Source organism: Xiphophorus couchianus, unplaced genomic scaffold, assembly GCF_001444195.1.
Source record: "Xiphophorus couchianus unplaced genomic scaffold, X_couchianus-1.0 Scaffold1000102, whole genome shotgun sequence".
Classification (NCBI taxonomy): domain Eukaryota; kingdom Metazoa; phylum Chordata; class Actinopteri; order Cyprinodontiformes; family Poeciliidae; genus Xiphophorus; species Xiphophorus couchianus.
This window is the reverse complement of record NW_020963015.1, coordinates 692,930-716,500: the sequence shown is the minus strand read 5'-3', so window position 1 is coordinate 716,500 and position 23,571 is coordinate 692,930. Positions and strand designations below refer to the sequence as shown.

The 23,571-nt window shown below is 41.9% G+C and overlaps 1 protein-coding gene and 1 pseudogene across 6 annotated transcripts in view; one reads left to right on the top strand and one right to left on the bottom strand.

Moving 5' to 3' along the window:
- Positions 1 to 23,571, bottom strand: part of pde4dip (phosphodiesterase 4D interacting protein) — a 78,714-nt gene that overhangs the window by 40,409 nt on the left and 14,734 nt on the right. The window lies entirely within an intron of this gene.
- Positions 17,379 to 19,581, top strand: LOC114141382 (tripartite motif-containing protein 16-like; annotated as a pseudogene).

The window sequence follows — 23,571 nt, the reverse complement described above, 5'->3', positions numbered from 1 at the left end:
ATTAAAGTAGCTCTGGAGTCTGATAGGTAGAAAACTACCAACATGGTTCATTCCAGGTTTACATCCTGATAAAGATTCCAGAAAAATAATTACTGCTGTGGATTTATGTTTAAGAGTCACAGCGCTGTCATGGAACCAAAACGTTCACAACTTTACCAATGAATAGATTACTCACATTTTAATGTTTTTTCCAAATCACTTTTTATCAATAAAAAAACTTGTGAAACTTTAACAGAAACTGCAGCTGTGAGCCTGTCTGGTGGCTTTTTAGTTAAAACATGTTTGTTTTTCATTCAGGGGGAAGAAAATCCAGAAATTTACTGAAGAGTAAAAAGTACAGCAGTAAAAATACTCCTAAAAGTGAATTTTTTCAAAAAAAGTTACTCAATTAAATGTAACTGAGTAAATGTAACTGGTTACTACCCAACTGTGGCTAACAGTAAACCTGATCTGATTTTCCTGGAGGTCAGAGGTCAAAGGTCAATCACCTTGATTCATCTTCCCAAAAAACAAAATGCCAACATCTGGAGGCTCCAATTAAAAAACTCAAACATTAAAAAAAGAATAAGACTGTAAATAAATACAAAAATAAACATGGATCTAAATGATTGGCCTGTCAGAATAAACCACGATGTTATTGATCTGAGATTATAATAATAACACAACATCACATTCTCAAAGACCAATAAACTTTAAATTCTAGTCAACATTTATCACTGGAACCAGAAAACACTTTAAATATACAAAAATAAATCATCCAAACAACAAAAACAACAGAGATAATGAAATCTCTGAAAATAAAAACACCAGACTGAAGATTTTATCATCCAGTTTTTGGTAGAAAGAGAAAAACAATAAATTGTAGGAATGGAAATTATTGATCTCGTTTTAATTTATCATGCGATTCATTGATTTATTGGGCTGCTAAAATGCACTGCAGGAATAAATAATAATAAAAAACATTAAAAACTAAAAATAAAACACTATAAAAGTACAAAAGAAAATAAAAATGACTTAGACTTAGACTGACTTTATTGTCATTTTGCATGCACAGGGTGGATACAGAACAAAATTTCGTTGCATAAAATGTTAGGGATTCCTAAAATACAATTTTTTATTGACAAATGTTAAATTGAATGTTTCATGTAAAGACTTAAGTGTCATGAAGCGGTGTGTTGAGGCAGACGCAGCAGACCCAGGTAGGATGAATAAATGGTTTTAATAATGAATGTCCCAAAAAGTCCAAACAACCAGGCAGCACGACTGAGCAGAAGCCAGGGCTCAACGCCGGTAGCAACTGGTAAAATGAATGGACCAGACGAAGGACTGAACACACATTAGACCAGGACCCGACAGAGACACAGAGACACTAAATACACACAGGGAATCAGGGAACGAGACACACCTGGGGACTAATCAGAGGGAGACAGGACAACACGGAGACACAGAAAAACACAGATCCTGACATTAAGCAAATAATATATAATTTCCAAATAAATAATTCTACAACAGAACAAGAAAAACGTTCTGGCAAAAAGGATCAAACGGTAAATAAGGATAAAATTAAACTCGTATTAAAAATATAATCAACTTTAGTAGCAAAAATTTTGTGGATAACTGGAGAATTTGACTCAGCGTAAATATTTAATTTCATAAAATAAACTAAATGTTTTACATTCAGTCAAATGTGGATTTTTGTTTTTGTTTCAATTCAGCAGAAACATTGATTGGAGCCACAAACTGTGACCTCTGACCTCTGATGGGTGTTTTTGATGGAGCCGACGTCCTGACCCTCTGCCAGCGTTCAGGTGAGTTCGGCTCCTGCAGCGTTTGGGTTTTTTCCTCCCGTCTCTGAATGAAGGTTCTGTTTAGTCACCGTTCTGATCCGGCCACAGGGAGGCGCTGTGGCTCCAGCAGGCCTGACTGAGGTCTGTCAGCCAGGAACACACGCAGAGAGTCCAGCTCCACTTCTTCAGGCTTCGACCGGAACCAGAACAAACTGCGCTCAGAGCTGCAGGAACGTTAATGCAGCGCCGCATTTACAGCAACGCAACTTCTAAACGTCCAGCAGCTGAATATCTGCAACACGACTGCAAACACACCAGTTCTTATGTTTTCATCAGAACTTGTTCTCCTTTTGCTCCTTCTGTCTCCTCAATTATGAACTAATTCGTCTCAAAGCAGGTCACACTAAATACCTGCAGGATCATTTTCAGGAGAACTGTTGCGCCTTGCTGCGGCTGTTTGGCTTCGGCCATAAAGAGATCTAAAAATAAAAACAGATTGAATTTCCTCACAGACAGCTGCAGCGCCCTGACGCGTCACTGGTTGCACTGCTGCATTCCTCATTCAATAATTTTATGTTAAACACAGGCCACAAATAAACTGAAAAACACGACACAGTTCTGCTGAACTTCACCCATTTTCTGTCAGATTTAGCAGCTTTTAGCTAACGGCAGAACTTTCATACAATCTGCCACAAACAGAGCAGGTCTTTGAGAAGGTGGCGCTGTCGCTCTGGTTCTATTAAATCTACATAAAAATGGACGCCGTTTGTAAAGTTACAGTCACAAAACATTTGTTTGTTTCCCAGGATCATATTTTCACCATGTGATTCATTCAGTTACTAATGTCAAAGTTTCTAACTAAATAAATGGAGACAGGCTAAATATTTAGTTAGCAAGCTAAATATAAGGCTCCAAACTAAATATTTAGTGAACAATTTATATTTCACTGGACAAACTAAATATTAAGAAACAAGCTCAATATTTAGCTAAATAAATACACCACGCTAATTTGTTTGCTTGCTAATACATCTAGCTTGCTAATTATTTTTTAGCTAAAGCTAAAGTCTAAATGTGTAGCATTTAGCTGAATGTTTAGCTAGCAAGCTAAATGTTTAGTTAACTAGACTAGGCTAAGTGAAATGTCAGTTTCAAACTAAGTATTTAGCTTGAAACTAAATATGAATCCAGCAAGCTAACTGCTCTGTTCAGTTAACCACCAAACAAAACAGTTAGCTTGCTAGCTAAATGTTTAGTTAGTAAGCTAAATGTTGCCATCTAGCCATCATTTCCACAGAAAATCCAACCATCAGGGAAATTCCTGCCAGACGATTCCAGGTTTTCCCGTCAGACTGTCAGCAGTGCTGACTAACTGAAATGGAAACATCAGCGCAGTCATTCGGGTCCAGGGCCTGAAACCCAAAATCCCAGCAGGAGAAACGTCAGCGGCTCGTCCAGAGGTCAGAGAGAAATGATCAGAACAGGAAATGAGATCAAAATGAAATCAGCCAAACTCTCCAGGAATCCATGAGGAGAGAAACACTGAGACCCCACTGAGCCTCACGCAGGATCTTCATGGCTCACACACACCTGCTCTGACCAAAGCCTGGTCCCCACGACACAAAACGCTGTTTTGGGGTCAAGGGTCAGATTTAGGACTAAGGTGTGAATTGAGTTTTGGTTAGGGCATGTAATGGTTAGGGTAAAGGTAAGGCTAATGTTTAGGCTGTAGAAATGAATGGAAGTCAATGGAAAGTCCCCACAAAGATAGCCAAGCAAACGTGTGTGTGTGTGTGTGTGTGTGTGTGTGTGTGTGTGTGTGTGTGTGGGTGGACTGGCACGGCTCTTGGAGTTTTGCAGTAACAGCCTGACATTTTCCAGGTGGCAAAACCTGGTCCAAACAACTGATTGGGTCTATTATGAAAGAACAGCAAAAAACTGAACCAGAGAACCGAACCAAAGAACTGAACCACAGAAATGAACCAGAGAACTGTTCGGAACACGCTGACCCAGCGTAGTCAGAGGAACTTGTTATGTCAGAACGATTGTTTCCTGGTGAGGACTCGTCACCAGGATGCCATCAGCCAATCAGAAACAGAGTCTGTGTCATGTGACAGCCAAGGAGAATTGACCGATTCTGATTTCTCAGGAAACTGAGAGTAAACACCAGTTCTTTCAGATTTTTGGGACCAAATTTCCCACGTCTTTGATTTTGTCATTTAAAAACAAATTTTTTAAATCCTACAAAGAACAGTGAGACTGACTCCCTGGTTTTCCAATAAATTTATAAAACTATAAAGTGATACCAGAGGACTGATGGAGCCAGTAAGCAGGATGGGATCTGTGCTTTCTCTGGTTGCAGAAATAAAAACCTTTTGTTCGTCGTGATGAGAGAAATGTGAGGAGTTCACCAGAGATTACGGAAGATTTCAGCCGTTTTCAGACCATAACAGTCATTTATCCCTGAGCGCTGCCTGGAGGGCCAGCAGGGGGCGACGGCGAGACGGGTCGCTCCGCCGTATTTCAGCTCACACAGAGAGACTTCAGCTGAACAGATCCACCGGGTCACCAGGACATCGGAACCAGAACCGGGGTTACTGTAGCTTCAACTAATGAAATAATAAAAACTGGAACTAATAAAACATTTCTGTTCACTGGAATAAATAAAAGTGGGAATTAATGGAGAAAATCTGTAACATAATCATAATACAAAACTTTGATCTTTTCCAATTCTGCTCCTAAAAATGAACCAAAGTATAAAAAACTAAAACTAATACTACAACTAATAGAAAATAAACTCAATATTATCATACTAGTAATAACTAATAAAAACTAACAAACACACTCTAAAAACTAATTAAAACTAACTGAGTTAAGCAGAGAGTGAAATAAATAAGCTATAATGTAAAACGGACTGCAGATGTTTCCTGGTTTCCCTGCTGATGTGGCCAGAAAAACTCGGCTGATTTATTTTAGGAATTACTTCAGTTTTTCTTCTTCAGAAAATATTATTTTTAATAAAAACGGTGATAGGTATTTTCCTTTGAGCTGGAACACGTCTGGTTTGGAGATCATTCTGTTAAAATAAATACCTTTTAGGATGAAACACTGAATGCTTGCACTGTAACCCAGGGGTGTCCAAAGTGTGGTCCGAGGGCCATTTCTGGTCCTTGGAAGAATGTTGCAGTTCAATAATGCTACAAATTTGGCAGTAATGAGAATTTTAATAGTAAATTTAATTCTTCTTAAATGGAAATTTTTAGGCAGAAAGTAATTTTATTTTAACAGACATGTTTTCTTTTCATTTTAACGTCATAAATAGGATTATAAACGTCCAGCAACATTTTACTAAAAACAAAAAAAAAAACATTTATTGTTCTATTAAACTTTAGTAAGACAATTTATAGAAACTTCTGATGTTACATTTTGTTCAGATGTCAAATAAAAAATGTGTGTATGTTTTTTATGGACCATAATTGTGCCTGAATAAAGAGGATGGACTGATCGATATAAAAAGTTAGTATTTAGAAGAGTCATGATGCCAGTTTGTGTTTTAAACACCTACATTTATGGGTTTAGTTTTTGCTGCATTCAGTCAGGAATATGTTTCATTAAGAACCTGATCAATTTAATTTTGATGTGTAAGACTATTCCTCTACAACAGGCTAAATAAATCACATTATTAATACAAAGTTTTGACTGTAACTTTACAAACATCAAACCCATCAGAGGAACCAAAGGTGGAATAAACAGATGTTATTAAAACAATAGTGAGGAGCAGAGATTTCATTTATTTAATTAAAGACATAAGATATATATTTCCCTTCTCTAATATTTGCTTAACTCCTTGTTAGTTGCCGTGGTGATGCAGGTTTACCACTAATGCCTCTAATCTTTGGGTTGAGCTGCATTCAGTCAATAATCTGTTTAGTTCAGAGTCTGATCTATTTTATTTAGATCTGTTTGGTCAGAGAAACCAAAGAGGTCAAACATTTAAATCTGAAAGTTTTGTAGCCATCAAGCTTCTTTCTTTTCTCCACATGACTGAGCAAACCTGAAATCAGACCCTAAACCAGAACAGAAACCTCTGATTTTTCAGAAAGTCTCTCATCGTTTTTCACTGAATTTATTTAATTTACCGTCAGGCAGCTGCTCAGGCAGCCCAGCAGGTCCTTTTCTTACACTTCTGTAAATTCTTGTGTAACTTTCTCTGGCCTGATCCAAAGTCCTGTAGAGCCATGAAGACGTCCCGACTCCAAACCAGGAAGCAACGTTTGAGCTGTGAGCAGAGCTTTCCTCTGCCCCCTAGTGGCCGTCGGTGGCAGCGCAGGCGGCTCCTGGCTGCCTGACAGCATCATTACTGGCAGAAAGCGTGTGTCCACAGTGTCAAACATCCTTCAGGCCCGACATGTGTTTGCTGCCTGTTGGCGCTCGGCGTGGAAACACTTGATTTGTGCGGCTCTGACAGGAAAGCGTCCTGCTAAGTTAATCTTTGTGTGCGCTGCAGTGCCAGAGCTAATCAGCGGACGTCAACACGCGTACACACTCCGTAATGAGCCAGCGCAAAGACAAGCACGGCTCTGTGCCGCGGCCCAAACAGCCAGAGCACAATATTTACCACAAACCATTCATCTTCAGACAAACGCGCACGCCGACCCGCCGAGGAAACACGGAAAGCAGAGAGAGCCGGCCCAATCTGCTGGCGTAAACAGAACCGGGCCGGGCCCGGCGCTGCAGGCCAGCCAGGGCAAATACTTTCCATCAGTTTGTGTAAGCAATGATAAACACTTTACATGCAATCATAAGAGCATGCATTTCACTGGAGAGCGCCGAGCTTTTCCCACCGCTGCACTTCACAGAGAGCGGCTCTGCGTCTCATTCCGGCTGTTTATGGCAGATCCAAATTATGGGATCAGGTTCCCCCCAGAACCCAACCGACTGTCATGGCCGACGGGGAGGAACGCTACCCCTCTCTGAACTGCAGGCCGTATGGGAAGAGAGAGAAAAACAAACCTAGACCTTCAGAGAAAACCTTCTCTCCTCAGAGGAAGAGCTGCTGGAAACGTCCCAGTTAAAGCCCGGACAAAAACATCAAGAACCTGAACTTCTGGGCCGTGTGCATGTAAACCTGAATTCATTCCGGTTCTGGATATGAATCCAGAACCGGATCTGAACATCTCAGTCTGAACCAAACATCTCATAACGTCTTTATGCTTTGCAGTTTCGAACAAGCCTGCAGTTCACAATGTGTCCACTGGGTGGCGACAGCATAATGAGACTGATGTTGAAAACTCATGAAAGCTTTCTGGTGATGATGTAAACATTCTCAATAATTATTACTCAGAAGCTAAACATTACAGTCAAAATGGATGGAAATAGTTCTGACATACGGGCCAAAGGAACCGTCGCGTGAACACGTACGGTCAAAGGAACCGTCGCGTGAACACGTACGGTCAAAGGAACCGTCGCGTGAACACGTACGGTCAAAGGAACCGTCGCGTGAACACGTACGGTCAAAGGAACCGTCGCGTGAACACGTACGGTCAAAGGAACCGTCGCGTGAACACGTACGGTCAAAGGAACCGTCGTGTGAACACGTACGGTGAAAGGAACCGTCGCGTGAACACGTACGGTCAAAGGAACCGTCGTGTGAACACGTGCGGTGAAAGGAACCGTCGTGTGAACACGTACGGTCAAAGGAACCGTCGTGTGAACACGTGCGGTCAAAGGAAACGTCGCGTGAACACGTACGGTCAAAGGAACCGTCGCGTGAACACGTACGGTCAAAGGAACCGTCGCGTGAACACGTACGGTCAAAGGAACCGTCGTGTGAACACGTACGGTGAAAGGAACCGTCGCGTGAACACGTACGGTCAAAGGAACCGTCGTGTGAACACGTACGGTCAAAGGAACCGTCGTGTGAACACGTACGGTGAAAGGAACCGTCGCGTGAACACGTACGGTCAAAGGAAACGTCGCGTGAACGCGTACGGTGAAAGGAACCGTCGTGTGAACACGTACGGTCAAAGGAAACGTCGCGTGAACGCGTACGGTGAAAGGAACCGTCGTGTGAACACGTACGGTCAAAGGAACCGTCGTGTGAACACGTACGGTCAAAGGAACCGTCGTGTGAACACGTACGGTGAAAGGAACCGTCGCGTGAACACGTACGGTCAAAGGAACCGTCGTGTGAACACGTACGGTCAAAGGAACCGTCGTGTGAACACGTACGGTGAAAGGAACCGTCGCGTGAACACGTACGGTCAAAGGAAACGTCGCGTGAACGCGTACGGTGAAAGGAACCGTCGTGTGAACACGTACGGTCAAAGGAAACGTCGCGTGAACGCGTACGGTGAAAGGAACCGTCGTGTGAACACGTACGGTCAAAGGAACCGTCGTGTGAACACGTACGGTGAAAGGAACCGTCGCGTGAACACGTACGGTCAAAGGAAACGTCGCGTGAACGCGTACGGTGAAAGGAACCGTCGTGTGAACACGTACGGTCAAAGGAAACGTCGCGTGAACGCGTACGGTGAAAGGAACCGTCGTGTGAACACGTACTGTCGATGTGATGCCTCCGAGGTGCAGCAGAGCGTTTGTGCGAACAGTCATGTGGTGTCGGTTGTGTCTGCCCTGGTTTCTGCCGCTGCACTCAACCATCAGCTGGCAGGATGAACAGCGACGGCATGAGAGCAAGAGGAGGGTGGGGGGAACGGGTCAGAACCAGGAATGAATCAGAATGGAAGGAGGAGAGGGAAGAGCAGTGGAGAAAGGAATGAGGTCAAAGGTCATGGCAGCCTGAACCTGAATGTGGGACAGTTTCCTCTGGTTGAGCTACAGAATGAGAGCTAGAGATAAACATGAGCGTTAATGTTTCACCCTGTTATTCATTCATCTATAAATGTAATTTGCTCAATTTAATTTGGAGCTAAATATTTAACTAAATATTTATTAGTAAGGTAAATATTTAGTTTACTATTTAGTAAACTAAATATTTTAGTTTATACATAAATATACAACCTGAATATTTATGTTGCTAACAGTTAGTTAGCTAAATATCCCAAACTAAATATTTAGTTAGAAAGCTAATTATTTATTTGACTAAAAAAATATCTAGCTTTCTAACTAAAACTAATAGACTAAATATTTAGCTAAGTGAATAAATATTTGGTTAGCAAGCTAAGTATTTAGTATATTTAGTTTGAAGATAAATACTTAGTTATTTAACTAAATATTTAACAGTATAGTTAATAGTATTTACCTTAAAGCTAAATATTTAGCTTGCTAATATTTAGTTAGAGACTGACCGTTATAAATTAATAAGTTGGTGAAAACGTGACTTAGAAATGAACCCAGACTCTTTTGTCTTAGACTAAATAATCCAGATTATTGTTAATTTTCGACTGTGTAGCTTTACAAACGGCACCAATAAATAGATGTTATAAAAACAACAATTAGCAACAAAAGATTGAAATGACTTCATTACAGACATACAGGCTCAGATATATACATACACCTCCTCTAATATCTCCTTCACTCCTTGTTAAATTGCCAAGGAGATTCATGTGTTCCACTAAAACCTGATGATGCATTTTCCACACATACCGCAGATCATATTAAAACAGTCTTAACCCAACAGTTTAAGACTGCTAATTTGCATTTTAAATACCTGAATTTATGTTTTGTTTGAGCTGCATTCAATCTAGAATCTATTGAAGAGTCTGATCTATTTCATTTAGATCTGCCTGGCTGAAGGAACCAGTAAGGAGGTAAAACTTTAATCTGCAGGTCTTGTGGCCATCCAGCCTCTGGCATCATTTTCTTTACAGAACTGGTCAAAACGATCCTGCTCCAGTGAAACGGGAAACAAACTGCTGTGTTTTATTTGTAGTAATCTGTTTACCGTTGGCCGGTGGATGTGCTGTAAACATGACTCCTTCCTGAACGTAAGAAATGAATTATTTTAATGTTCTGTCGCTATTTTTATGTCCCATGTTATAACTGAGATAATGTTGTGAAATGAAAACCAGCTGAACATACTCCAGCCTTACTGACAGCTACCACAGTGTTAGCCTCTCTGTGTGGAGCAGCCAAGCCTTTAATTATGCTGAGGTCAGGCTGGGACATCAGCTCAACACTTTGTGGCTGCGCATCGTGTGAACATGTTCCATCTCTTACATTTTAAGCTTCTAAAACTGTTTGGATTCAATTTACATCAAGAGTCGCGTCAACCGCTCGTCTCCAAACATCGTATGTCAAGATTTCAGGCACTGGAGCCTAAATGAAACACATTCTCACATCAAACTGGCAAGCAAGAGCCTGTTTCAATTGCATTTATTAGTTTGAAATTTCCCCAGTTGAATGAAATGAGCAAAAAAGCCCAACAAATTTGGAAAACATTGTGCCGGTGCCAGGCGAATTATGCAGCGCTTGGCGGTCTGGCCCTGGGCTTGGGCTGCACTTCATTAGCCATCTTCTCTCTACCTTTCTCTGACAAATTCAATAAATGTTCATCTGGCTCCAATTAGGCCCTCGTTAGCAGTAATTGGCTTGGTATTTACTCACAGCATTACTCAGTAAGGGTACGCTCAGTCTTTCAGGCTTGTTATTTACCTGCCAAGTGCGTGCGCCCTGCAGAAAGCCTTCAGATCTCCTCAAAGGTCAACTTTCCTCCATCTAAAAACCCACATGGCAACATATATCTGTCTGAAGCATTGTTCCCGTCTCCAGTACACTCAGTTCCTGGCAGCTCTACTGAAAAATATGGTTTTCAAGATGAGATTTAAGCTGAAGCTGTGGAGAGAGTTGACCAAATGCAGCAGAGGAGACCTTGACAAGAGAACGGCCACGTTCACCCAGCAGCCGATGAGAACCAAACGGCACAACTTCCATCTTTTCACTTTCGCAGAACTAAATCAAATATATGTCCGACAGTTTCCAAAGCGTCTGCATTTTCTGAACGCTCATGTCGCATTTATCTGACTTTTATGTCACTGACGTGAGACATGCGTCACAATTCTGCACCAGAACAACCAGGCGGTAAATCCTGATGTAAACAACGGCCGAAACCTGAAATAAAGAACTTATGAGTTTATTAAAGAAGTCTGTGATCGCATCACAATCCCCCCGTTCCTACATCCGGCGGCGCTTTAAAACAGATTTCTCTACAGAAGCTGCAATAAACACAGTTGAATCTTTATTTATTTATTTATCTGCTTTTATTAGAAGTTTATTTTTAGAAAATTCGGGGGAGAGGAACTGTAAATTCAAGAAGATAACTAATTACATCTGAAAAGTCCCATGAAAGCTTCACAAATTATCTAGCTATCCAGCAAGAAAGTTAAAATTATGTAGCTAGTTACCTTTTTACCTAACTAGATGAATAGTTACCCATCTATTGATTCATAGCTGGCTATTTTACTAGCTAGTTAAATATTTATTTTACTAGCTATGTAACTAGCTACCTATCTTAGATAAACAGATAGCTAGTTATCTAATTTGTGTAACTTACATGTGACTTTTACAGAATTAATGAGTAACTTTCTGGCGTTTACAGGTTTCTTTGGAACATTTGTCTTATTGTTTTCTGGAACATTCAGGTTTGTTTCACAGAACTAATCAGTTACTTTCTGTAACTCGTTCACTGAAGTAGTCATTTACTTTTATGAACCTCACATGTTTGTTCCCTAATAGCTATCAAAAGGTTTCTCTGACGTTTTGTTGGAGGTTTTAATCTTCTGGACATAGAATTCACAAGATAGATTAAATCCTAAACATAACAATTAGGCCTGAATATATAAATTAACTATCCAAATTTATTCTACGCTTATAAAAGTCTAAAAGGTCCATTTTAAAGGTGTTGAGTCTGAAGCCTGCTTGAGTCATATCTCTCAGCACAGCTGCTTGTTATTACAGGATGGGTGAGAAACGGAGGGAGAAAGTTTAGCTGGTGTTTTTATGTTTTTAGGGGCATTCAGAGGGTGGATTAGCGTTAAACAGACAGGGATGTGTTTCAGGGAGTTTTTTTGTTCAAGGTTTTTACTGGAAACTGACGCAGTAATAATAAGACTCGGCCTCATTCAGCTCCAGGTTCTGTACCATTAAACTTGATGGTTCAGTACCAACGTTTCTCTGGCAAAAGGAACTATTTTTCCAGGGTGGCCTGAGACTAAAACGTAAACTGGGAATGCTGCCATTCCAGATCCACAGGAAGAAAAAGATGAGCCTGCAGGAGACCCTGGCTATGTTTCTGCTTCCCAACAGACACAAACCAAAAAATATTCACTAAAATTAAGATTATGAAGCTTCTCTCAGTACAATCGTGGCTCAGCGTTGTCAAAACCCGATCAGGGTTAGAAACAGGAACTGGAACATTACGGAGAAACAATCCGAACCTGGAAGAGTCCGAAGGTTTCAGACGGAGAAGCTGCTGCTTCTCTCTCCTCTGCTAACAATTACTCCACTTTATAGTTCCCTCAATTATGGAAAAATCAGAGGATTTAACCGAAAAGCACCTGTTCCTCCTGGAGCTCAGCTAAAACCCAAGTTTCGACACTGCGCCCTGAAAGTGGCAGTTCCTGGAAGCTGCAGAGTAAGCGATGCCACGTGGACGCGCAGCAGACAGAGACGTTCTTCTCCTCCAATCATTTTTTCTTCCCATTTTTCTCTGGAATGTGAGGAAAGCAGGAGGTCTGCGCCACACATGTTCCTCTTTCACAATAACTGATCCCAACAGGGAAAACTCACAGAGAAACTCTGAGGAACGCAAAGTCACCAGATCAAACAGGATCCAACACGGACACAACGGCTGACTTTGACTAGACCATTTGTAGAGCCGAAGGTGTATTCAGAATCACTAATCATATTTATGTTTTTTGTAGAAAAATAACTTTCTCAGTTTTTTTTTTTTAAAACTGTTTTTTCCAAAACAGAAAAAGGGAAATTTATGGAATAAGTGAAAACCTATCAAACTGTGATTCTGTGCCTTACCAGAGGCACCAAACTGTCAGAAATCACAAAGTTCAAACGTCCAGTTTCAGAGGGAAGGACTCCATGCTAGTCAGCGACCTCCACTTCCTGTTTGTTCCAGCCACGCGTAGCGTCAACGTCTGATGACATCACACTTTGAGTTGCCTGATTAATTCGCTCCAAACCAGGAAATGGAAACAAAACCCCAAAAAAAAATAAACTGCTTGTTTTGCTTTTTTCCCAAAGTTTCCAATAAAATTCACCGGAATAGAATATTTCAGCAACAAGGCAGTTCAAAGTGTTTACATCATAAACATCATAAACATCATAAACACATCGTTCAGTCACCAGTTGTGAAAACCAGAAGCAGATTTTACATTTTGTCTTTCAGAAACTCAAATATGTTGGTGATTGTTGATTATTTTGGTTCAAAAGTTACTAAACAGCTTAAACTTTTTCAGTCTTGATTTAAATTTTTACTATTTTTATTATTGTATATTATATACATTTATTTCACTGAGATTAAAAATCTCTTTTACGAGACAATCCTGGACAACAGCAGAAAACTGAGATTACAGAAAACATGAACCTTGTCACAAATAAACTACTTAAAAGATTCATCAGTTAAAACCTCTACAGAGAAACTTCTTTAGATTTGTTTTTCTGAAAATAAGATAAGATAAGATAAATCTTTATTGTCATTGTCACAAGGACAACGAAATTCAAAAGGCGCCATCAGTCGGTGCCCAAAAACAAAAAATAACTGTCTCACAATTCACACACAACGCAAGAATCAACAAACAACTGGCAAAAAAAAGAACAGCCACATTCTCACATCCATCATTTATGATGATTAATGGTTGTTTTTGATTGCATTTAGTTTTGTTATTGCTGTCGGGTAGAAACTGTCTCTGAGACGGTTGGTTCTGGTTCTGGTTCCCAGAAGACGGAGCAGAAACCTAAAAAGACTTTTGTCCAAGTTCAGTTTGGACTTTTGGGGAAGTAAAAATAATTTCTCAGAATGAAGAAATTATAAATGGATTATAAATAAAAACATGCCGATAATAGCCGTCCATCCCACCTGGTTGTTTAATAACGATGTGTAAAACTTTTAAAACTTGTTATAAATCCATAATTAACAGAATAGAGACGTTTAAGAGAAACATGCAGGTACAAAATGTCTCCATAGTTCAGACAAACATAAAGGCGCTTTCTGTATTTCTCAGTTTGTACCAAACCTCTGCTGAAGGACTCGATCCCCGAGCATCATCCTGCCACCACCGAGCCAGAATGTGGCGGGAAACCAAGTGATCCTGATGACACGACTAACAGAGGAAGCTGATGTTTCAGATTTACCTCCAGCCGTTCAGCAGTCGGTTTTCCTCGACCAGCTGCATGACTCGCGGTTTCAGTCATGTTACTGTAATAAATGCCGTCTTGTACGCGGCTATTAAAGGCTGACATTACTGTCAGGGTAATTGCAGGATCCAAGCAGCCGCAGAGTAAAAGACTTTTCTTAGTTTATAACTGGTTCCATATGATCTCTGTTCAATAGATCACATTAAAAAACCTTTTACTTCATAAACATACAGATAAGTTTTACATGCGGCACAAAGGAGTCAAAATGAAGAAGCAGCAGCAGAGACACAGCGAGGTGATGAAGATCATTTGTTTTTAGAATCAAAGCCAGCCTGTCTGTCTGTCTGTCTGTCTGTCTGCCTGTCTGTCTGTCTGTCAGGTTGTAATATTCATACAACTGGGAGCAGATTATTGGACACTTTAACTTAACAATTATCATCCGTGACTGACGCCGTTATCAAGTCAATATGTTGTCTCTGACCCGCTGAAGAGGGCTGCAAATTTACTGCACAGACCTGGAAGCAATTAGCAGTTCAATGCGCTGCATGTCCAGGTGGTGGCGCTAGAGCTCAGTGCAGCCGGACGCTCCGTGAACCCTCCACAGATGTTAAAGTCAGAGATGACGTTATGCAGTTCTGAGCTGACAGATGTAAGAATAACAGTCATCATTTTATTCATTAATGGCTGGAAATCTGGACTGAAGGGAAAGTTTTGCTGTGCTGCTGCAGCTGCGTTGCATTGCTGCAGCTGCAGCTCTGAGGATCCTAATGAATGCTGCTGCTGCTGCATTATGCATGCATCCTGCAGAATGTTCCAGGAATACACCTGCACTGCTGCACAGCGAAAACAAATGCCTCCAACTTTTCTGCTTCACCAGGTTCAAATACTGTTTTACTCTGCAGAACCCACAGAACCAGAACCAGAACCCAACCTTCAGGTTGAAGTCAAGCGGACACAAAGCTGATGATTAACAAACAGTTTAAGTGAAAAAGCAGAAACCAGAAAACGTATTTTCAGTCAAACATGTTGAAAACCTTTAGACTGCCTCAGTGCTCCATCTGTCTCGGTTCTGATCCAAATCTCCAGGAGTTTTAGAACCAAACATGAACAGAACCAGAGCGAAGCTTCATCCATTATCTGATGAAGGCTGAGTTTCCACCAAACTCTCTGGAAATCACCTGCGTCACACTGAAACAAACTAAAACACCTGAACCAAGTTACGGTTTGGATCTTTCATCGATTTAAACAACGAAACGTCTTTATGAAACGATGCTAGTAAAAAATGCTCAAAGGTCCGACTTGAAACTGGTTCTAAGTCAATGAAACCGACATAAGATGAGCTAAAGGAAGAATAACTGAAATAAGGTAAATTAAACAAACGAAAGCTAAATAAAGTTAAAGCAAACTTGGCTAAACTAAGCTAAAGCTAGCTTCTCTAGGCTAGAAGGGTTCTAGCTAATGTAAGCTAAAGGAAGCTAAGCTAAACTAATCCAAGTTAAAATAAAATGAACTACTGAAGTTATAGATGAGCTAAACTGAAGAAAGTCAAACTACACAAGTTCAAGCTAACCTAGCTAAGTTAAAAAGAAGCTAAGCTAAATTAAACTAGCTTGGTGTATTTTAAGCATTACTTTGTTTCTTATTAGTTTCTTGGTCAAACATTAATAACTTGTACTTAATTCAATCTGTGAAATTAGAAAATTAAGTAGAACCTTTTAACATGAATGATTCTGTTGAATTTTTGACATTTTAAAAAACAAACATTTCTGAATTTTTACAAAATGTAAATGTAAAAATGTCTTAATATTCTGAATTTTTACGTAGAATAATCTAAAAAATAAGACAAATGAATTACAGACTGCTTGGAAAATGCAGATCAAAATTAGTATTTGTTTAAATTAGTGTTAATCTCTTGAATTATTTTTAGTAAATGTTCAAGTATTGATCTAAACCTGAGTTAATTAATAGCTGTAAATCTCTGAAGAAAACACTTAAAGATCTTTCAGAAATACTGGAAAACATTTTAGATTACTAGATGCAAATATTTCCTTCTACTAACCTAAATCTGAGTTATTAGAAGTAAAAATGTAGGAAAGAAAGCAGATTAGAGAAGTAATTTTCCATGAATAAAACTTGTTAACTTCTGAGGATAAAGCAGAAATGTTCTGAATAGAGGTTTGGTTTTGGTTGATTCCACTGAGGATCGATCCAGGCTGGGATTCAGGTCACCAGATGGGAAATTATCTCCTGAACATTTCCTGTGATTCACAACCAAAGTATGTAGAGCAGCAGAGTTTGCATTAGTGAAACACGGACGGTTCTGCAGCAAACTGGATGCAAGAAAGGTGAAGTGACTGCAGGTCGAATCAGCAGAACGTTTCTGAGTGTGTTGGTGTTTCAGATGTGCTGGTTGGCTGAGCTGAAAGCTGAGCTGCTGCGTATCGATCCGCCGGTCTGAGTGCTGAAAGCCGACCCGCCTGCCACCCGGACGTCCATTAAGGCTCATCCGCCGGATAAACGGCTAAAAACAAGCCCTACACCAGGGGTCGGTCTCAGTTATATTACTTTAAAATATACATAAAAGATGCCATTATTACTTTCTAAACCTGATCCTGCAATATTTATCATTATTATATAATTTTACGGCTACAAAATAAACTAGAAAAATGTGCATGTGCTGTGAAAATGCAGTGTGAATGCTGTTAGCTGGTTTGTTTTGGTGAAAATTGCAGGAGCATTGTAAATCAGCTGCAGAAGAAAACAAAAGCTTTCAAAACTGTTGAAGAGGAGCGAAAAGTTTCAGCAAATGAAAACATCCACCTAAAGACGATTAGAAATCTGTGCAGAACATTTTTTCAAAACTGCAGTTTATACGGAAAAATGAGCTAAAAAGCTAATGCTAGCTGAAATACTAATGATAGCATGTAGGCTTTCATTAGCATGTTGACCTACAGTGAAATACCCTAGGCAGCGTGAAAAACCCATGTAAAAGCTAAAATTAGCTGAAGAGCTAAAACTAGCTTAAAAAACAATGATAGCCCTGGGTTAGCACTAGCATGTTGACCTAAACTCCCACTGACTGCAGTTAAAACAGGAAAAGCAGACATTCCTGCTGTTAGTGTTTCTGCTGACATATCAGAGAAACACCAGTTGATGCATGTTTGGCCTCCTCTTCCTGGAATCAAGCACATCTTGAAGAAGGATGGAGGCAGCAGCTTCTGAAGAAAAAACAGTGATTGGCTGCAGCTTCCCTGCACTGACATGTGATTGGTGGATCAGAGCTCAAACTAGTTTCTGTTCTCAGGAAATTAAACTAATAGTCAGTGTGACAGACAGGAGAAATGGCGCAGCAAGCAGTTCATGTGGACCAAGAAACTTTCTTCTGTTTCATCTGTGTGGATCTACTGAAGGATCCGGTGACGATTCCCTGTGGACACAGCTACTGCATGAACTGTATTAAAAGCTTCTGGGATGGAGAGGGTCAAAAAAGAATGCACAGCTGCCCTCAGTGCAGGAAAACCTTCGTACCGAGGCCGATCCTGCAGAAGAGTGCCGTGCTAGCAGCTTTAGTGGAGCAGCTGAAGAAGACTGGACTCCAACCTGCTCCTGCTGATCACCGCTATGCTGGACCTGAAGATGTGGCCTGTGATATCTGCACTGGGAGGAAGCTGACAGCCTACAGGTCCTGTTTGTTCTGCCTCATGTCTTTCTGTGAGAAACACCTTCAGCCTCATTATGATTCAGATACTTTAAAGGAACACAAGTTTGTGGAGCCGTCCAAGAACCTCCAGAAGAACATCTGCTCTCAGCATAATAAGTTGTTCGAGATTTTCTGCTGCACTGATCAGAAGTGTATCTGTTATCTCTGCTCTGTGGATGAGCATAAAGGTCATGACACAGTGTCAGCTGCAGCAGAAAGAGCTGAGAGGCAGAGAGAGCTGGAGGAGAGACGAGGAAACATCCAGCAGAGAATCCAGGACAGAGAGAAAGATGTGAAGCTGCTTCAACAGGAGGTAGAGGCCATCAATCACTCTGCTGATAAAACAGTGGAGGACAGTGAGAAGATCTTCACCCAGCTGATCCGTCTCCTCCAGAAAAGAAGCTCTGATGTGAAGCAGCAGATCAGATCCCAGCAGGAAACTGAAGTGAGTCGAGTCAAAGATGTTCAGGAGAAGCTGGAGCAGGAGATCACTGAGCTGAAGAGGAAAGACGCTGAGCTGGAGCAGCTCTCACACACAGAGGATCACAGCCAGTTTCTCCTCAACTACCCCTCACTGCCAGCACTCAGTGAGTCTACACACTCATCCAGCATCAACATCCGTCCTCTGAGACACTTTGAGGACGTGGCAGCAGCTGTGTCAGAGCTCAGAGAGAAACTACAGGACGTCCTGAGAGACTCATGGACAAACATCTCACTGATGGAACTGAAGATGATTTAATAACAGAACCAGAACCAAAGACCAGAGCTGGATTCTTAAAATATTCATGTGAAATCACTATGGATCCAAACACAGCAGACACACAGCTGGTCCTATCAGAGGGGAACAGGAAGGTGGCAGCGATGCCTCAACTTCAGTGTTATTCTAGTGATCCAGGCAGATTCATTAAAAAGCCTCAGGTTCTGAGCAGAGAGAGTCTGACTGGACGATGTTACTGGGAGGTGGATTGGAGCGGAAAACTAGTTCGTGTTGCAGTCGTTTACAAGAGCATCAGCAGAGCAGGAATGAGGAATAAATCTTTATTTGGCGGTATGGAGAAATCTTGGGCATTAACTTGTTCCCAAAAAGGTTTTAACTTTTCTCACAATGACATCTGGACCTCCATCTCCGGTCCAGTTCCCTCCAGAGTGGGAGTGTACCTGGACCACGGAGCAGGTCTTCTGTCCTTCTACAGCGTCTCTGAATCCATGACTCTGATCCACAGAGTCCAGACCAGATTCACTCAGCCGCTGCAGGCTGGGGTTTATGTTTGTGGTTCTGTAGAGTTCTGTAAACCCAGATAGATTTCCTCTCTTCTCTCTGATTATTGATCAGGGTTCATTGATCTGATGTTTCAGCTCTGCTGTTCAGATCTTCTCTGTTTGAATGTATTTCTCTGTGTTCCAGGAGCCACAATGGAAATCACTGCTGATGTTTTCAGAAATATTACTCCAAAACTAAACGTAAACTTCTTTGGCTCTGATAGTTTTGATGTATTTAGACGTTCTGGTTTCTCTTCCACTGTTCTGCAGAACAAATATTGTTGTTGTTTAAATCAGTTGAGATTGTAATGAACTGAACTTGCTTCTGTTTTCCTTATTATAATCCAAAGAAACTGAAATCAACATCAACTATGAAGGGATGCTGATTTAGTCAAATTCTTTAGATGTAGAAAAACTGTATTGTGTCTTTGTCTTCAGTAAAACATCTTGATTGTAGAGAAATGGTAAAGGTTTTCTCTTCATTGTTACAATAAATTGTGAGTTCTGTCAGCCAGTGGTGAGGATTTGATTTGCACAGACATGTCCTCCTTTCAAAGCCACACAATCTGCTGCAGGCGCTAATTCAACACTCAACTTCTCACAGTTTAAATAGAGAAAAAAATGTAATCTGGTGACTAATCTAGAAGACTTGTAGACATTTAATAATATTTCAGAAACATTTATTTCAGATTTAAAAACAGTAAAAATAATGTAGGATCATTTTTACAAATTTAGATAAATTATTTTCACATGGACGTCGCCATGTTGTCTATGCTGCAATGCATCCTGGGTAGATGACACATGCTAGTTGCTAGCTCCATTTAGCCAAAACAAAAAATGCTTGCAACTGAAAAACGTTTAGCCCTTCCAGTTTGAACCAGAGCACATTGAAATTAAATTTAATACAGAAATGATGAAGATGGATGAAGAGAAAAGACCATCACTGAAATAGCTGGTGTAGCTACCTGGCGATGCTAACCAGTAGGAGAGCAAAGCTGCAAACAGCTCCAGTTCCTGACTCATGACGCTTAGCATTAGCATCAGGATCAAAACACTTTCCCAAATTATGTGTGTTCTGATTTGTTACTAATGATGTTAGCTCCTGCTAATGACAGGCGCTGGTAGCATAATGATGTTAGCTCTAGCTACTGATGTTAGCTCAAGGTAATGGTGTTAGCGTCTGCTAATTGTGCTTGCCCTTGGTAATTAGGTTAGCTCCTGCTACTGGAGTTAGCTGCTGGATATTGTGTTAGCGCTAGCTAACATAGCTAACAGTAGATCACCAGTTGATGATGTTAGCTTGTTTCAGTCGACATCTTGTCTATAGCAAAACATGAAAACTTCAATCAATCCAGACATTTCATCCTCCTCTCCACCTTGTCTTGTGTTTTGTTGGGAGGCTTCAGGTCCACTTTGACCTGCCCACGCTGTCGACCCAGCATGCATTGCACAGGTAAAAAATGGAGACCTCTATAGGTAAAAAAAAAAAACAATAGATACACCATTTCTAAATGAATTATGGGCTTTTAAGTGTCACAAAGAACTTAAACTCTGTTTTGACTCGATAATTACATTCCAACATGGAGACGTCTGGCAGAACTTCCCTCTGAGGTTCTGCACCGTGTGAGCAAACTGGACCTCTGCTTCAGTTCCAGCGTCACACACTCTGTGTTTTATTGCTTTTTAATTCAGCAGCAGCAAATCAGAGGCAGCAGCTTCAGGGCTCAATTCAAACACACACATATTCTGACCTATTTAAAACGCCACAACAAACTGGGATCCAGGAGAAGCTGGAGGAGATGAAACCTCCGCAGATAGGATGCGGCGGCGCTAACGCTTTGTTTCTGGAAGCGGTAATCCATCTCTGACAGACGCGTCAAACCATGCGAGGCTTTTCAGGAGTCAGAACCGACACTGAGGGCAGAATAACAGATTAGCAACCCTAATTTGTCCTGAGGTTTTAATGGCTGAAATTATATGCAATCCTCCCCCATCTTCCATCAATCTAAGTGTTTCCGTGGTCGGTTTGATTTCACATTTATAGGCAGCCATGTGCTTCCAATTTCTCCTGAGGACTAATAAAGACCACTTGAGACGGCGGGCGTTTTGACTGGGTGATTTTTCTCCTCTCAGTTCTGAGAACCTCCGCTGGATGTTTGACAGCTCCAAAAGCAGCTCCGGCAGGTTCACGTTTCACCCGAGTTAGCCGGTTCCCTAACCCGACCCAAATGTGGACGGAGGACAAACAGAGCGAGCCGCGGCCTGGATCCAATAAGCCTGTTAGGCTGAGGGGAGCAGCGCGCCGCCGCTGTCAGGAGACGTTAGCGTGACGCCGCCACGGCTTTAATGAGCGCCATCACAGCGCTGGGACTCTGCTTCCTGTCAGAAATCAACATGTTTCCGTTGGTTACGCCTCGAGACGCTAACCTGTAAACAACACGGCGTCCTGACGGGAATCAGACGGCGTTCAGCTGAGTTGTTTCAGAAAACTGGCGACCTTCTCACATTTACGCCAACCAAAATAACCTGACATTTCAAAACAGAGGCTGTTTGGTTATTCATAAAGATTAGCACTTAAATGATTAATAACTTAATACGAGGCTCTGGGGAGAGACTCCTATTAACCAGCCTTACTGGTGAGAATGCAACCAGTAAGGCTGCATTCAGGGCACTGATCAGTCCGCCTTAACGCGACTCCGGTCCGCCTTAACGCGACTCCGGTCCGCCTTAATGTGACTCCGGTCCACCTTAACACGACTCCGGTCCGCCTTAATGTGACTCCGGTCCACCTTAACACGACTCCAGTCCACCTTAACACGACTCCGGTCCACCTTAACACGACTCCGGTCCGCCTTAACACGACTTCGGTCTGCCTTAATGTGACTCCGGTCCGCCTTAATGCGACTCCGGTCCACCTTAACACGACTCCGGTCCACCTTAACACGACTCCGGTCCGCCTCAACACGACTCCAGTCCACCTTAACACGACTTCGGTCCGCCTTAATGTGACTCCGGTCCGCCTTAATGCGACTCCGGTCCGCCTTAATGCGACTCCGGTCCACCTTAACACGACTCCGGTCCGCCTCAACACGACTCCGGTCCGCCTTAATGCGACTCCGGTCCACCTTAACACGACTCCGGTCCGCCTCAACACGACTCCGGTCCGCCTCAACGCGACTCCGGTCCGCCTTAATGCGACTCCGGTCCGCCTTAACACGACTCCAGTCCACCTTAACACGACTCCGGTCCACCTTAACACGACTCCGGTCCGCCTCAACACGACTCCGGTCCGCTTTAATGCGACTCCGGTCCGCCTTAATGCGACTCCGGTCCGCCTTAACACGACTCCAGTCCACCTTAACACGACTCCGGTCCACCTTAACACGACTCCGGTCCGCCTCAACACGACTCCGGTCCGCCTTAATGTGACTCCGGTCCGCCTTAATGCGACTCCGGTCCGCCTTAATGTGACTCCGGTCCACCTTAACACGACTCCGGTCCGCCTCAACACGACTCCGGTCCGCCTTAATGCGACTCCGGTCCACCTTAACACGACTCCGGTCCGCCTCAACACGACTCCGGTCCGCTTTAATGCGACTCCGGTCCGCCTTAATGCGACTCCGGTCCACCTTAACACGACTCCGGTCTGCCTCAACACGACTCCGGTCCGCCTTAATGTGACTCCGGTCCACCTTAACATGACTGCGGTAATATTGTAACTTTTTCTTATTATTTCAACTTTTTTCTCGTATTATAGAAAAAAAAGTTGTGTTTATTACTTTATTCTCATAATAACCTAAATATTTTTTCCTAGTCTGGAACCTGATAATTTGTTGTAGTAAATAAGAATCATCAGAGGAAATCCTGGAAAACAAAGACGCTGTAAAAACGTGGAAGAAGATGTTCTGGTCACTAAAATATTTATTTCTTGTATTTGTAAAATGTTTAGTCTGGACTTTCTGAAGTGGATAAAACTGTTTGAACGTTGTGAATAAGTTGTGACGTTCTTTAGATGCTGATTTTCTCTAACTTGAACAGAACCAGTTCCGGTTCTTCAGGAGGAAACAGGCGTTTGGATCAAACTCCAGGTTCTGCTCTGGTTCCCATCTGTTCATCTTCAACCCGGACTCTTCCAAACTAATCCCAGCTCATCAGAACCAGAACCCTGTCCTCTTTGGATCTGTAAATGGGCAGAACCTCTTGAGCGATATCAGAACAGTGATGATCCTGGCCGGGCTCCCAGAACCTGTCGGCCCGGCGAGAAAAGCAGATTCGGAACCACTGCGGCCCGATGTCCTCCAGCGTTCAGGAACACTTGATCCCAGCATCTCCACTGGTTTTCCTTCTGCGCTGATGGAAACCAGCAGAAAGATTTCAAAGAACCACAACAGCCCAGATGATTAGACATCGGGTCAGAACGGGAAGAAGCCGGGTTTGCTCGGTACGCGGCCATAATTACGGAAAGCTCAGGCTTTCATTCATGTATTATTTGAGCTGCTT